We start from the raw sequence: 12751 nt of genomic DNA on the forward strand, positions 1-12751 counted from the left end.
AAGAGCATTTATCTTTTCAAAAACTATCTTCCAGGGGGCGCCTGGGTGGCTCAGTCGGTTGAGCGTCCGACTTCGGCTCGGGTCATGATCTCACAGTCTGAGTTCGAGCCCCGCGTGGGGCTCTGTGCTGACAGCTCAGAGCCCGGAGCCTGTTTCCGATTCTGTGTCTCCCTCTCTCTCTGACCCTCCCCCGTTCATGCTCTGTCTCTCTCTGTCTCAAAAATAAATAAACGTTAAAAAAATTAAAAAAAAAAAAACTATCTTCCAAAATTCTACAGCATTTTACTGAAGAGGGAAAATTTATAAATAGTTCAAGATATGGAAATAAGGATGACCTCCCTCCCTCCCTCTCTCAAAATAAGTAAACAAACAAACTTAAAAAAATTTAAAGGTGCAACTATAGTGCTCACTTTGGCAACACACAGACAAAAATTAGAATGACACAGAGAAGATTAGCATGGTCCCTGTGCAAGGATGACACTCAAATTCATGAAGCGTTCCACATATGGGGCAGTTCCCCAGTGAACTGACACCTTTTGTGCATTAGCACAGAAATTGGGGTTTGGAGAGGTCGCTCTGGAAGCCCAATCCAAGTTTAAAAGAAATAACAAAAGTAAAAGTACAACTATAATATAAAAGAAGAAACTGTCCACATAGTGGTAGGGGGTAGGAAGTGCTGGTAAATACTACTGGTTATATTCCCCCTATTAATAAACATTACTTACTATTCTATTTATTCATGCCTTCCTTTATGTCCTTTAACACTTCATAGTGTTGTCCATAAGAATCTTTTATATCTGGTGTTAATTTTATATGTTAGTGCAAATAGAATTGCTACTGATAAATTTTCAATTGGTCATTATTACTGCCTAGGAATACGATTGATTTTATATGTGGATTAATTTCCTAGGGTTGCCATAACACAGTACCACAAACTGTGTGGCTAAAACAACCTAAATTTATTCTTTCATAGTTTTGGAAGCTGGGAGCATGAAATCTAGGTGTCAGAAGCACCACATTTCCTCTGCAGACTTCACGGAAGACTCCTCCTTGCCTCTCTCAGCTTCTAGTGACCCCAAGCATTCCTTGGCTTGTGGTAACATAACTCGAATCTCTACTTCAGACTTGACAGGATCTCCTTCTCTCTCTGTCTTTTCTTTTTTGAAGATCTCACTCAGTGAATTTGGGGCCTCCCCTAAATTGAGAATGATCTCATCTTTACATCCTTAATGAATTATATTTGCCAAGACTCTATTTCTAAATAAGGTCACCATATGAGGTTCCGGGTGGATGTGAATTTGGGGGAGACAATATTCAACTCACTTATAATCTTGTATCAAATAATTTAATCAATCTTCTTATTATTTCTAATAATTTGTGGATTCTCTATATAGAGTTCTGTGTTTTAATGAAACAGGCAATTTTCTCATTTCCTGTCTTATCTGTCATTGTTTTGTTTTTTTTTTTCTTCCTTTTTAGGTCTTCCTACCTTTGCTACAACTCCAGGGAAATATTAAGTAAAAGTTGTGATGACAAACAATTTTAATTTATTGCTAACTATTATAAATCCTTGTAAAATTTTACAGGTAAGTGTAACGCATTGGATGTAGGGCTTTAATAAATACTCTTTATTATACTAGTCAAGTTTTGACTTCTAGTTTTCTGAGAGGTCGTTTTTACGTTGTTTTGTTTTTTAATTATAAATGAGTGCTGCATTTTATTGATGCTTTTTAAGCATCAATTGAAATGACCACATTTCTTCCATCTAAATGTGAATGTGATGGTCAGGGAGGACAAACTGTTTCTCTATTGCCTCATATTTAGTAACTAGAGTCCTGTGAATTACACTCACAAAAGACAGAAGAACATGAGGAAAAGGTTTATATATGTGTATATGGGAGCCAACAAAAAGTAGCAGTCTTCTCAAATGTTTAAAGTTAGAGGATTATCTTTCTAATTTATTAGAGAAAGGGGAGGAGGGAGAGCAGACTCTTTGGGAAGAACAAAAAGGTTTCTTTAGAAAAGACCATTTGTTTTTGAGGAGAACAAATAGGATAGAAGAAAGTTTGTGATAATGTTGGTTTATGCAGGTGCTCTTTGTCCTTTTCATGGCCATTAAAATTCCCTAGAGGGACATTTGTGGTAGCCCCATTTCCCAGAAGTTGCTGCCTTTAGTCAGATAAGGGATGCTCCAAGAAGGTTTCTGTCTGCATCTATCAAATCTCAAATGTCTTCAGCTTAAAATCACCTCCATGTGAACCCTGAGATTCTGAGTGGGTCCCTCCTCGGAAAATACAATGGATGTCCATCATTGTCTTCCTGGGACAAAACTAAACCATCATGGTTTTCTTCTCCTATATATTAACAGAATTCACTTGGATAGTAATCTATTTAAGATTATTCAGCTTTGGGGCACATGGAATACTATGTGGCAATAAGAAAGAATGAAATATGGCCTTTTGTAGCAACGTGGATGGAACTGGAGAGTATGATGCTAAGTGAAATAAGTCATATAGAGAAAGACAGATACCATATGTTTTCACTCTTATGTGGATCCTGAGAAACTTAACAGAAGACCATGGGGGAGGGGAAGGAAAAAAAAAAAAAGAGGTTAGAGTGGGAGGGAGCCAAAACATAAGAGACTGTTAAAAACTGAGAACAAATGGAGGGTTGATGGGGGGTGGGAGGGAGGAGAGGGTGGGTGATGGGTATTGAGGAGGGCACCTGTTGGAATGAGCACTGGGTGTTGTATGGAAACCAATTTGACAATAAATTTCATATTTAAAAAAATTAAAAAAAACATTTAACAAAATTTTAAAAAGATAATTCAGCTTTGTCCCTTGGTGAAATTAATTTTTTCTTTCTTTACTTTCCTCAGAAAATAGTTTGAGGAATTTTCAGCCTTTTCTCTATTTCTGAATAATTTTTATAACAGATAAAATCGGGTAAAAATCGGGTAAAATTTGTGCCTTGTGGTACAGGTTGGGGAGGGATTTTTTTTAATTGTGAATTCATGTTCTTTAATAATTACATTTTTAAATTTTTCATCAGCTTAAATTTTAAGACACTTTTAGATTTATAGAAAAAAGAGGGAGATAGTACAAAGTTCCCAAATACTTTGCACTTTTCTATTAACATCATCATTTATATAAATATATGTGGTATATATTACTATTATAACACATATTCTATGGTATATTGTTATAATGAGCCAATATTGATATGCTATCATTAACTAAAACTGTACTTATTCATATTTCTTTAGTTTTAATCTAATGTCTTTTTTGTGTGTCCAAGATCCCATGTGACATGTAGCTGATATGTCTTTTTAAACTCCATTTGGCTTTAATAGTTTTTCATACTTCACTTGTTTTTAATGACTTAGTTTTGAGGAATATTGATTAGGTATTTTACATAAAATGTTCATCAGTGGGGATTTATCTGGTATTTTTCTCACGGTTAGATTGAATTTATGGGTTTTAGAGAAGAAGACTACAGCGGTGAAGTGTCCTTTGTATCACCGCATATCAAGGATGCATATGATTTGTCACTATTGATGTTGACCTTGATCACCTGGCTGAGGTCATGTTTGTCATGTTTCTCTACTGTTTAAGTTAGTCTCCCCCTACTCCCATGCTGTAGTCTTTGGAAGGAAGGCACTGTGCACAGAATAGTTACCTTTTTTGAGTTTAGATCTTCTCCCATCAGTTTTATTGTCATATAGTTTGAAAATAGTTCTTAGGTCAAGCTTTGCAAATATATTGATATAGTCATAATATCAAAAGTCTTTGTATCAGCTGTAGTATACCTTTTTTTATTCTCTAAATGAATTATCTGTATATTTATCCTTTCTGTTTGATCAAACTTATTGGAAAGTTGCTCACTTTTTAGTTTTGTTCTAAGAATTAGCGTTTTATTAGCTGTTGATTATTGTTTCTTTGTTTTATTTCCTATTAACATCTGTTCTTCTACTTATAATTTCCCTATTTTTTCAGGTTTACTGTGTTATTTCTTTTCTATTCCTGATATTGACATCTAGCTCATTTAGTCTTAATTCTTACTAGTATGTAATATCTATGTTTACATTTGCATATTTCCACCAGTGTAAGTTGATGGCATGCTACACCATTAGATAAAAGTAATTTCATTTTTATTCACTCAAAATTCTGTGATTTCATTGTAACTTACATTTAAATAATGAATGTTGCTGAGGTTTTCCTTATGACCCAGTATGTGTTCTACTTGTGATTTTCCTATGTACTTGAATGTAATGTGGCATCTCAGTTTGTTTACTTGGTTTTACCCTACCTTTCTGGCATTCTTATGGATATTGGCATGTTTATTTCTTTGTCTATATCTTTTAACTTGTCTTTCATATTCATTAAACTCTTTGCTATTTGATGATTTCTGGGGGAGTCCCTCAACCTGATCTTTCAGTTTACTAATTGGGCTTTTATATGCATTCTGTTCTTGCACCAGACTATTACTTTCAGGTATTATTTATTTCAGACTGAGAATCTTTAACTGGTTCTTTTTTTATGACTGCTTGTTTCTGCTTTACAGTGAGATAATAAGTATCTCCCCTTTTCCCTCTCTAATGATGTGATAAACCTAATTCTTGTTTATCTTTTTTTCCCTTTCTTATGTAATGGTTGTGTCTTCAGATGTCTCATTTTTCCTGTGATGTCACATTTCTTGGAGATTATCTGTTACTATCAACAGTAATATCTCCCTAGGAGAATAAGCCAAATTCTAAGCTGTAGCTTGTGCCCTTGGTGTGGCGAGTTTACAGAGATTCTTAGAAGGGTTCTTGAGGGCTAAGAGCCTATTTTGATATATCCTTCCCAATTTCCCGTCTGTCCCACAGACATAATGTGACAGTGATCTCAAGTGACATTGCTGTACCTCCACCCAAGCACAGTTTTTCCCAAGATCTCTCATCTTCTTGTGATCTAATCCTCTAAATCACAGCTTCTCAACCAAAAATGGTATTTGGAAATCTGTGAAGGAAATTTAGGGGTTTCTGTAATGACACCACGTTGCTAAAGCATTTAGGGCAAGGGGTTGGGAATATTAAACACGCTATACGCGTGAAGAAGTGCCACACAATAAAGTACTGTCCCAAATAAAACGATAATAGCATTCCCATGTGTGGCAGTAGGGGAGGAGTTAAAGTCTAGGACTAACTGATTCATTTGCCCGTGTAGGTTTCTCCTCTCTACCCTCAGGTTTCTCTACTGGTAGCTGATGGTATTATACTACAAGTTAGATAGTGAAAAATGCTGCTGCTTCTCCTCTGCAGTCGCAAGATAGCAATCACTGTTTAACCAGGGCATTAGAAGGAAATTCAAAGGATGCAGAATGCTTGCCTCAATCTTTTCCCTGTTGATGGCTACCAGCTTTCTCCTGTCCCGGCTTGGCTTCCTCTTCCTAAACCCTAACCTCCATCAGGTACATCAGAAGGCAATTATCTTGGACTTCCTAGGAATTTCTTAGAGCTTTTACTATTACCTGAAAGGTACCATCTTGTCACTTCCAGGGTATACCCAGTGTTGAGTCAAATGAAGGAACCAGCATCTTGTTAGTATTCCATCTTTCTGCCTTACTCTAGGCACACTGATTCCTAACAACATGTGAACAAAAAAGGCCATTGGGTAGCTAATTTGGAAAATTTAGAGCAACAAAAGTAGATGTACCACCCACTCCCCAGAAAATAAGATATACCAAGACATGTTAGTTAAAAAAAAAAAAAAAAGCAGTGTAGCTTTTATAGATGAAAAACATACCAAGCAAGATGAAGAGCCCTGAACTATACCATGTATAGATGGCAACTTGAAATGATGAAAGTGGTGGCACCAATCTGTGTGGACATGTTCAATTATTTGCTACATTTGTTTGGTAGATGATAGGGGGAAAATGAAACATTTCACAGAGAAATATATTACTTCTACCATTTAAGACAGTTTATAAATTTTTTTATTTGAAATAATTTTATAAGTATAGAAAGTTTCTAACATAGAGAGTTCTTATATAGGCCTCAGCCAACTTTACATAGTAACAACTTGTATAATTTTTTTTAATTTTTTTAATGTTTATTTTAGAGAGCAAGAGAGCACAGTGAGGGAGGGACAGAGAGAGAGAGAGAGAGAGAGAGAGAGAGAGAGAGAGAGAGACAGAATCCAAAGTAGGCTCTAAGCTCTGAGCTGTGAGCACAGAGCCTGTCGCAGGGCTCAAACTCACGAACTGTGAGACCATGACTTGAGCCGAAGTCAGACACTTAAACGACTGAGCCACCCAGGCACCCCACATCTTGTAGAATTAATGTGCAATGTACAAAACCAAGAAATTAACATTGGTACTTTAGTGACTATTACCTAAAGTGCAGACTTTATTTGAATTTCACCATTTTTTCCACTAATGTCCTTTTTCTGTTCCAGAACCCAAGACAGTATCCCACATTAAATTTAGTAATCATCTCTGTAGTCTCTTCTAATCTCTGAAAGTTGCTTAGTCCTGCCGTGTGTTTCAGGATCACGTTTTTTTTTTTTAAATTCAAGTATAGTTGACATATACTGTTATATTAGTTTCAGATGTACAACATGGTGATTGAACAATTCTGTACATCACGCAAAGCTCACCATAATAGGTGTAGTCCCCATACGTTATTATTACAGTGTTATTGCCTATATTCTGTGTCCTGTACTTTCCATCTCTGACTTATATACTTCACACCTATAAGTGTGTACTTCTTCATCTCCTTTGCATATTTCACCTGTCTTCCCCTTTCCCTCTGGCAAACACCAGCTTGCTCTCCATATTTATGAGTCTGTTTCTCTTTTTGGTTGGTCTGATTGGTTGGTTGGTTGGGTTTTTAGACTGCACATATAAGTAAAATCCTAACACTTTGTCTTTCTGACTTATTTCACTTCATGTAGTACCTCTATGTTCATCCATATTGATGCAAATGGCAAGAACTCATTCGTTTTATGGCTGAGTAATATTCTTCTGTGTGTGTGTGTGTGTATGTATGTCCATCCCATGTTCTTTATACATTCATCTCTTAATGGACACTTTGGTTGCTTCCTTATCTTGGCTATTATAAAGCTTCAATAAACATAGAGTTGCCTATCTCTTTTTGAAATAGTGTTTTTATTTTATTTTCTTTGGTTATTTACCCAGTAGTGGAATTACCAGATCATATGGTATTTCTGTTTTTAATTTTTTGAGGAGCCTCCATACTCTTTTACACAGAGATTATACCAATCACCTTCCCACTAACAGTACACATGTGTTTCCTTTTCTCCACATCCTCTCCAACATTTGTTATTCCTTGTCTTTTTGATACAACCATTCCCACTGCTATGAGGTGATATTTCATTGTATTTTGTTTTGCATTTCCCTGATGATTAGTAACGTGGGGCATGGGTTTGGCTTTTGGCTTTGTCCAGCAAAACTGAGGACAGCATAAAGGATTGCTCAAGACTCCATTCAAGTCAAGAGAGGTGAGAGGAAGGCTGAGGGAAGTCTCTCAGAGCTGCTCTCAAGCTCCCATATTTATTAGGCATACATTAAAGGGAAAACATTGGACAATATGTCAGTGGCGATATGCCAGTAAGAACATACAGAAAGCATGAAAAAAAAAAAAAAAAAGAAAAACAGGGTGTTCCCAAGATTACAAAAGAGCAGATGCTGAAAGCAGGGTGGAGGACAAGATAAGATATTCCATAGATAACATGGTTTAAGGAATTAATGAGCACAGGCAGGACCCAACCCCTAAATATGCATTAATTAGATACCGGTCAGCTGTTTTCAGAAGGTTCAGAAAGCAGTGTAATAGGTTCCCTGTAATCTTCTTAACCAGGACATAACTATTTGATTTCCCACAGTTGAGCATGTTTTCATGTTCCTGTTGGCCATCTGTATGTCATCTTTGGAAAAATGTCTATTTAGGTCCTATGCCCATTTTTTTATATTTTTAATTTTTTACAATTTTTTGGCGTTGAGCTATATAAGTTCCTTATATATTTTAGATATTAATCCCTTATCAGATACATCATTTGCAAATAACTCCTCCAATCCAGTAGGTTACGTTTTCATTTTGTTAATTATTTCCTTTGCTGTGCAAAAGCTTTTTATTTTGATGTAGTAACAATAGTTCATTTGGACTTTTGTTTTCCAGCCTGGGGAGATATATCTATAAATATGTTGTGAAGGCTAGTGTCCAAGAGGTTACTGCCCGTGTTTACTTTTAAGAGTTTTATGGCTCTATGCCTCGCATTTAAGTCTTTAATCCATTTTAAGTTTATTTTTTCATAGAGTGTAAGAAAGTTGTCCAGTTTAATTCTTTTGCATATAGCTGTCCATGCAGCTACACTTGTTGAAGAGATAGTTATTTCCCTATTGCATATTCTTGCCTCCATTGTCATAGATTAATTGACCATATAAGTATGGGCTCATTACTGGGCTATCTGTTCTGTTGATCTATGTATCTATTGTGCCAGTACCATACTGTTTTGATTACTTTAGCTTTGGAGTATATCATGAAATCTGGGATTGTGATACTTGCAGCTTTATTCCTCCTCTCCAGATTGTTTGGCTATTCAGGATCTTTTGGTTCCATATAAATTCTAGGATTCTTTACTTTCATGTTTAGAAAAATACTACTGGTATTTTATAAGGATTGCATTGAATAAGTAGATTGCTTTTAGTTGCATAGATGTTTTAATAATATCAGTTCTTCTGATCCATGAGCATGGAATATTTTTCCACTTGTATCATCTTCCATTTCTTTCATCAATGTTCTCTAGTTTTCAGAGTAAACATCTTGGTTAAATTTACTCCTAGGAATTTACCCAAGGGATACAGGAGTACTGATGCATAGGGGCACTTGTACCCCAATGTTTATAGCAGCACTCTCAACAATAGCCACATTGTGGAAAGAGCCTAAATGTCCATCAACTGATGAATGGATAAAGAAATTGTGGTTTGTTTTGTTTTTTTTTTTTTTTTTGCAAAACTATTGTAGTTTATTTTTTTTTAATATATGAAATTTATTGTCAAATTGGTTTCCATATAACACCCAGTGCTCATCCCAAAAGGTGCCCTCCTCAATACCCATCACCCACCCTGCCCTCCCTCCCACCCCCCACCAACCCTCAGTTTGTTCTCAGTTTTTATTAACAGTCTCTTATGCTTTGGCTCTCTCCCACTCTAACCTCTTTTTTTTTTTTTTCCCTTCCCCTCCCCCGTGGGTTTCTGTTAAGTTTCTCAGGATCCACATAAGAGTGAAAACATATGGTATCTGTCTTTCTCTGTATGGCTTATTTCATTTAGCATCACACTCTCCAGTTCCATCCATGTTGCTACAAAAGGCCATATTTCATTTTTTCTCATTGCCACGTAGTATTCCATCGTGTATATAAACCACAATTTCTTTATCCATTCATCAGTTGATGGACATTTAGGCTCTTTCCATAATTTGGCTATTGTTGAGAGTGCTGCTATAAACATTGGGGTACAAGTGCCCCTATGCATCAGTACTCCTGTATCCCTTGGATAAATTCCTAGCAGTGCTATTGCTGGGTCATAGGGTAGGTCTATTTTTAATTTTCTGAGGAACCTCCACACTGCTTTCCAGAGCGGCTGCACCAATTTGCATTCCCACCAACAGTGCAAGAGGGTTCCCGTTTCTCCACATCCTCTCCAGCATCTATAGTCTCCTGATTTGTTCATTTTGGCCACTCTGACTGGCGTGAGGTGATATCTGAGTGTGGTTTTGATTTGTATTTCCCTGATAAGGAGCGACGTTGAACATCTTTTCATGTGCCTGTTGGCCATCCGGATGTCTTCTTTAGAGAAGCATCTATTCATGTTTTCTGCCCATTTCTTCACTGGGTTATTTGTTTTTCAGGTGTGGAGTTTGGTGAGCTCTTTATAGATTTTGGATACTAGCCCTTTGTCCGATATGTCATTTGCAAATATCTTTTCCCATTCCGTTGGTTGCCTTTTAGTTTTGTTGGTTGTTTCCTTTGCTGTGCAGAAGCTTTTTATCTTCATAAGGTCCCAGTAGTTCATTTTTGCTTTTAGTTCCCTTGCCTTTGGGGATGTGTCAAGTAAGAAATTGCTATGGCTGAGGTCAGAGAGGTCTTTTCCTGCTTTCTCCTCTAGGGTTTTGATGGTTTCCTGTCTCACATTCAGGTCCTTTATCCATTTTGAGTTTATTTTTGTGAATGGTGTGAGAAAGTGGTCTAGTTTCAACCTTCTGCATGTTGCTGTCCAGTTCTCTCAGCACCATTTGTTAAAGAGACTGTCTTTTTTCCATTGGATGTTCTTTCCTGCTTTGTCAAAGATGAGTTGGCCATACGTTTGTGGGTCTAGTTCTGGGGTTTCTATTCTATTCCATTGGTCTATGTGTCTGTTTTTGTGCCAATACCATGCTGTCTTGATGATGACAGCTTTGTAGTAGAGGCTAACGTCTGGGATTGTGATGCCTCCTGCTTTGGTCTTCTTCTTCAAAATTACTTTGGCTATTCGGGGCCTTTTGTGGTTCCATATGAATTTTAGGATGGCTTGTTCTAGTCTCGAGAAGAATGCCGGTGCAATTTTGATTGGGATTGCATTGAATGTGTAGATAGCTTTGGGTAGTATTGACATTTTGACAATATTTATTCTTCCAATCCATGAGCAGGGAATGTCTTTCCATTTCTTTAAATCTTCTTCAATTACCTGCATAAGCTTTCTATAGTTTTCAGCATACAGATCTTTTACATCTTTGGTTAGATTTATTCCTAGGTATTTTATGCTTCTTGGTGCAATTGTGAATGGGATCAGTTTCTTTATATGTCTTTCTGTTGCTTCATTGTTAGTGTATAAGAATGCAACTGATTTCTGTACATTGATTTTGTATCCTGCAACTTTGCTGAATTCATGTATCAGTTCTAGCAGACTTACGATGGAGTCTATCGGATTTTCCATGTATAATATCATGTCATCTGCAAAAAGCGAAAGCTTGACTTCATCTTTGCCAATTTTGATGCCTTTGATTTCCTTTTGTTGTCTGATTGCTGATGCTAGAACTTCCAGCACTATGTTAAACAACAGCGGTGAGAGTGGGCATCCCTGTCGTGTTCCTGATCTCAGGGAAAAAGCTCTCAGTTTTTCCCCATTGAGGATGATGTTAGCTGTGGGCTTTTCATAAATGGCTTTTATGATCTTTAAGTATGTTCCTTCTATCCCGACTTTCTCAAGGGTTTTTATTAAGAAACGGTGCTGGATTTTGTCAAAGGCCTTTTCTGCATCGATTGACAGGATCATATGGTTCTTCTCTTTTTTTTTGTTAATGTGATGTATCACGTTGATTGATTTGCGAATGTTGAACCAGCCCTGCATCCCAGGAATGAATCCCACTTGATCATGGTGAATAATTCTTTTTATATGCCGTTGAATTCGATTTGCTAGTATCTTACTGAGAATTTTTGCATCCATATTCATCAGGGATATTGGCCTGTAGTTCTCTTTTTTTACTGGGTCTCTGTCTGGTTTAGGAATCAAAGTAATACTGGCTTCATAGAATGAGTCTGGAAGTTTTCCTTCCCTTTCTATTTCTTGGAATAGCTTGAGAAGGATAGGTATTATCTCTGCTTTAAACGTCTGGTAGAACTCCCCTGGAAAGCCATCTGGTTCTGGACTCTTATTTGTTGGGAGATTTTTGATAACCGATTCAACTTCTTCGCTGGTTATGGGTCTGTTCAAGCTTTCTATTTCCTCCTGATTGAGTTTTGGAAGAGTGTGGGTGTTTAGGAATTTGTCCATTTCTTCCAGGTTGTCCAATTTGTTGGCATATAATTTTTCATAGTATTCCCTGATAATTGTTTGTATCTCTGAGGGATTGGTTGTAATAATTCCATTTTCATTCATGATTTTATCTATTTGGGTCATCTCCCATCTCAGCCCAACTGGCTGCAATGACCCACTTCACCTGCTGTGGGTGTACAGGGCATGGGTTGTTCGTAACTGCTGAGTTGCCTGGCTGTAGCTGCCATGGGCTTGCTGGTGGGTGCAACCAACCCTCAGCCTGGCTCTCTGTGTGCTGAAAGGCAGGGCTTGCACTCTGCACAGCCAGCTCAGAGCCAAGGCTGCAGGAACTACAGGTGTGTTGGTGTGTGGAGTTATTGCCATCCCTTCCCAAGGCAGGAGTCATTTTTGAGGGGTGCTGGTCCTAGATAGGGCTTCCTGCTGGGTGTGGCAGGGTAGTAATCACTTTGGATGAGTATGTGCTAAGATGAGGGACTTGGGCAAGCAGGTCCATAAGGGAATCACCAGGGCAGGACACATGGTGAAAGCAAAGTAGATGGAGAGTGTTATTATGGTCTCCTAGAAGCATCCAGCATTCTGGGCTAGCAGAAGGCAAGAAAAAAGTACCTGCCAGCCCTTTTGTTCCTGGACAAATCACCTACAAATCCCTGCCCCTCTTGCACATGTCCTAAAATTAGTCAGTAAATCTCCTTCATGTACGCCCCCCTTTTCAACTGCTGCTTTTGTGTGGTGTCTCAGGCAAGGCTTTTTCACATGCTGACTCTTGAAGGGTGAGGACTCCACTTCTGTCACCCTCTGGCTCTCCTAATGTTAAGTCCCACTAATTTCTAAAGCTTCCAGATTTAAAGCTTACTGATTTTTAAAATATATGGCCAATAATCTTCAACAAAACAGGATAGAGTATCCAATAGAAAAAAGACAGTCTCTTCAACAAGTA

General features: G+C 37.5%; 1 non-coding gene across 1 annotated transcript; it reads left to right on the forward strand.

Annotated features, from left to right (window-relative positions):
• The first annotated feature begins 402 nt into the window (after positions 1-402).
• LOC128776272 (U6 spliceosomal RNA) lies at positions 403-509 on the forward strand. The gene has a single exon (XR_008421360.1). It is a non-coding gene; the product is annotated as a U6 spliceosomal RNA (small nuclear RNA).
• The last annotated feature ends 12242 nt before the right edge of the window (positions 510-12751 follow it).

This window comes from Panthera pardus, unplaced genomic scaffold (genome assembly GCF_024362965.1).
Source record: "Panthera pardus isolate Hobbes unplaced genomic scaffold, ASM2436296v1 HiC_scaffold_12, whole genome shotgun sequence".
NCBI lineage: Eukaryota > Metazoa > Chordata > Mammalia > Carnivora > Felidae > Panthera > Panthera pardus.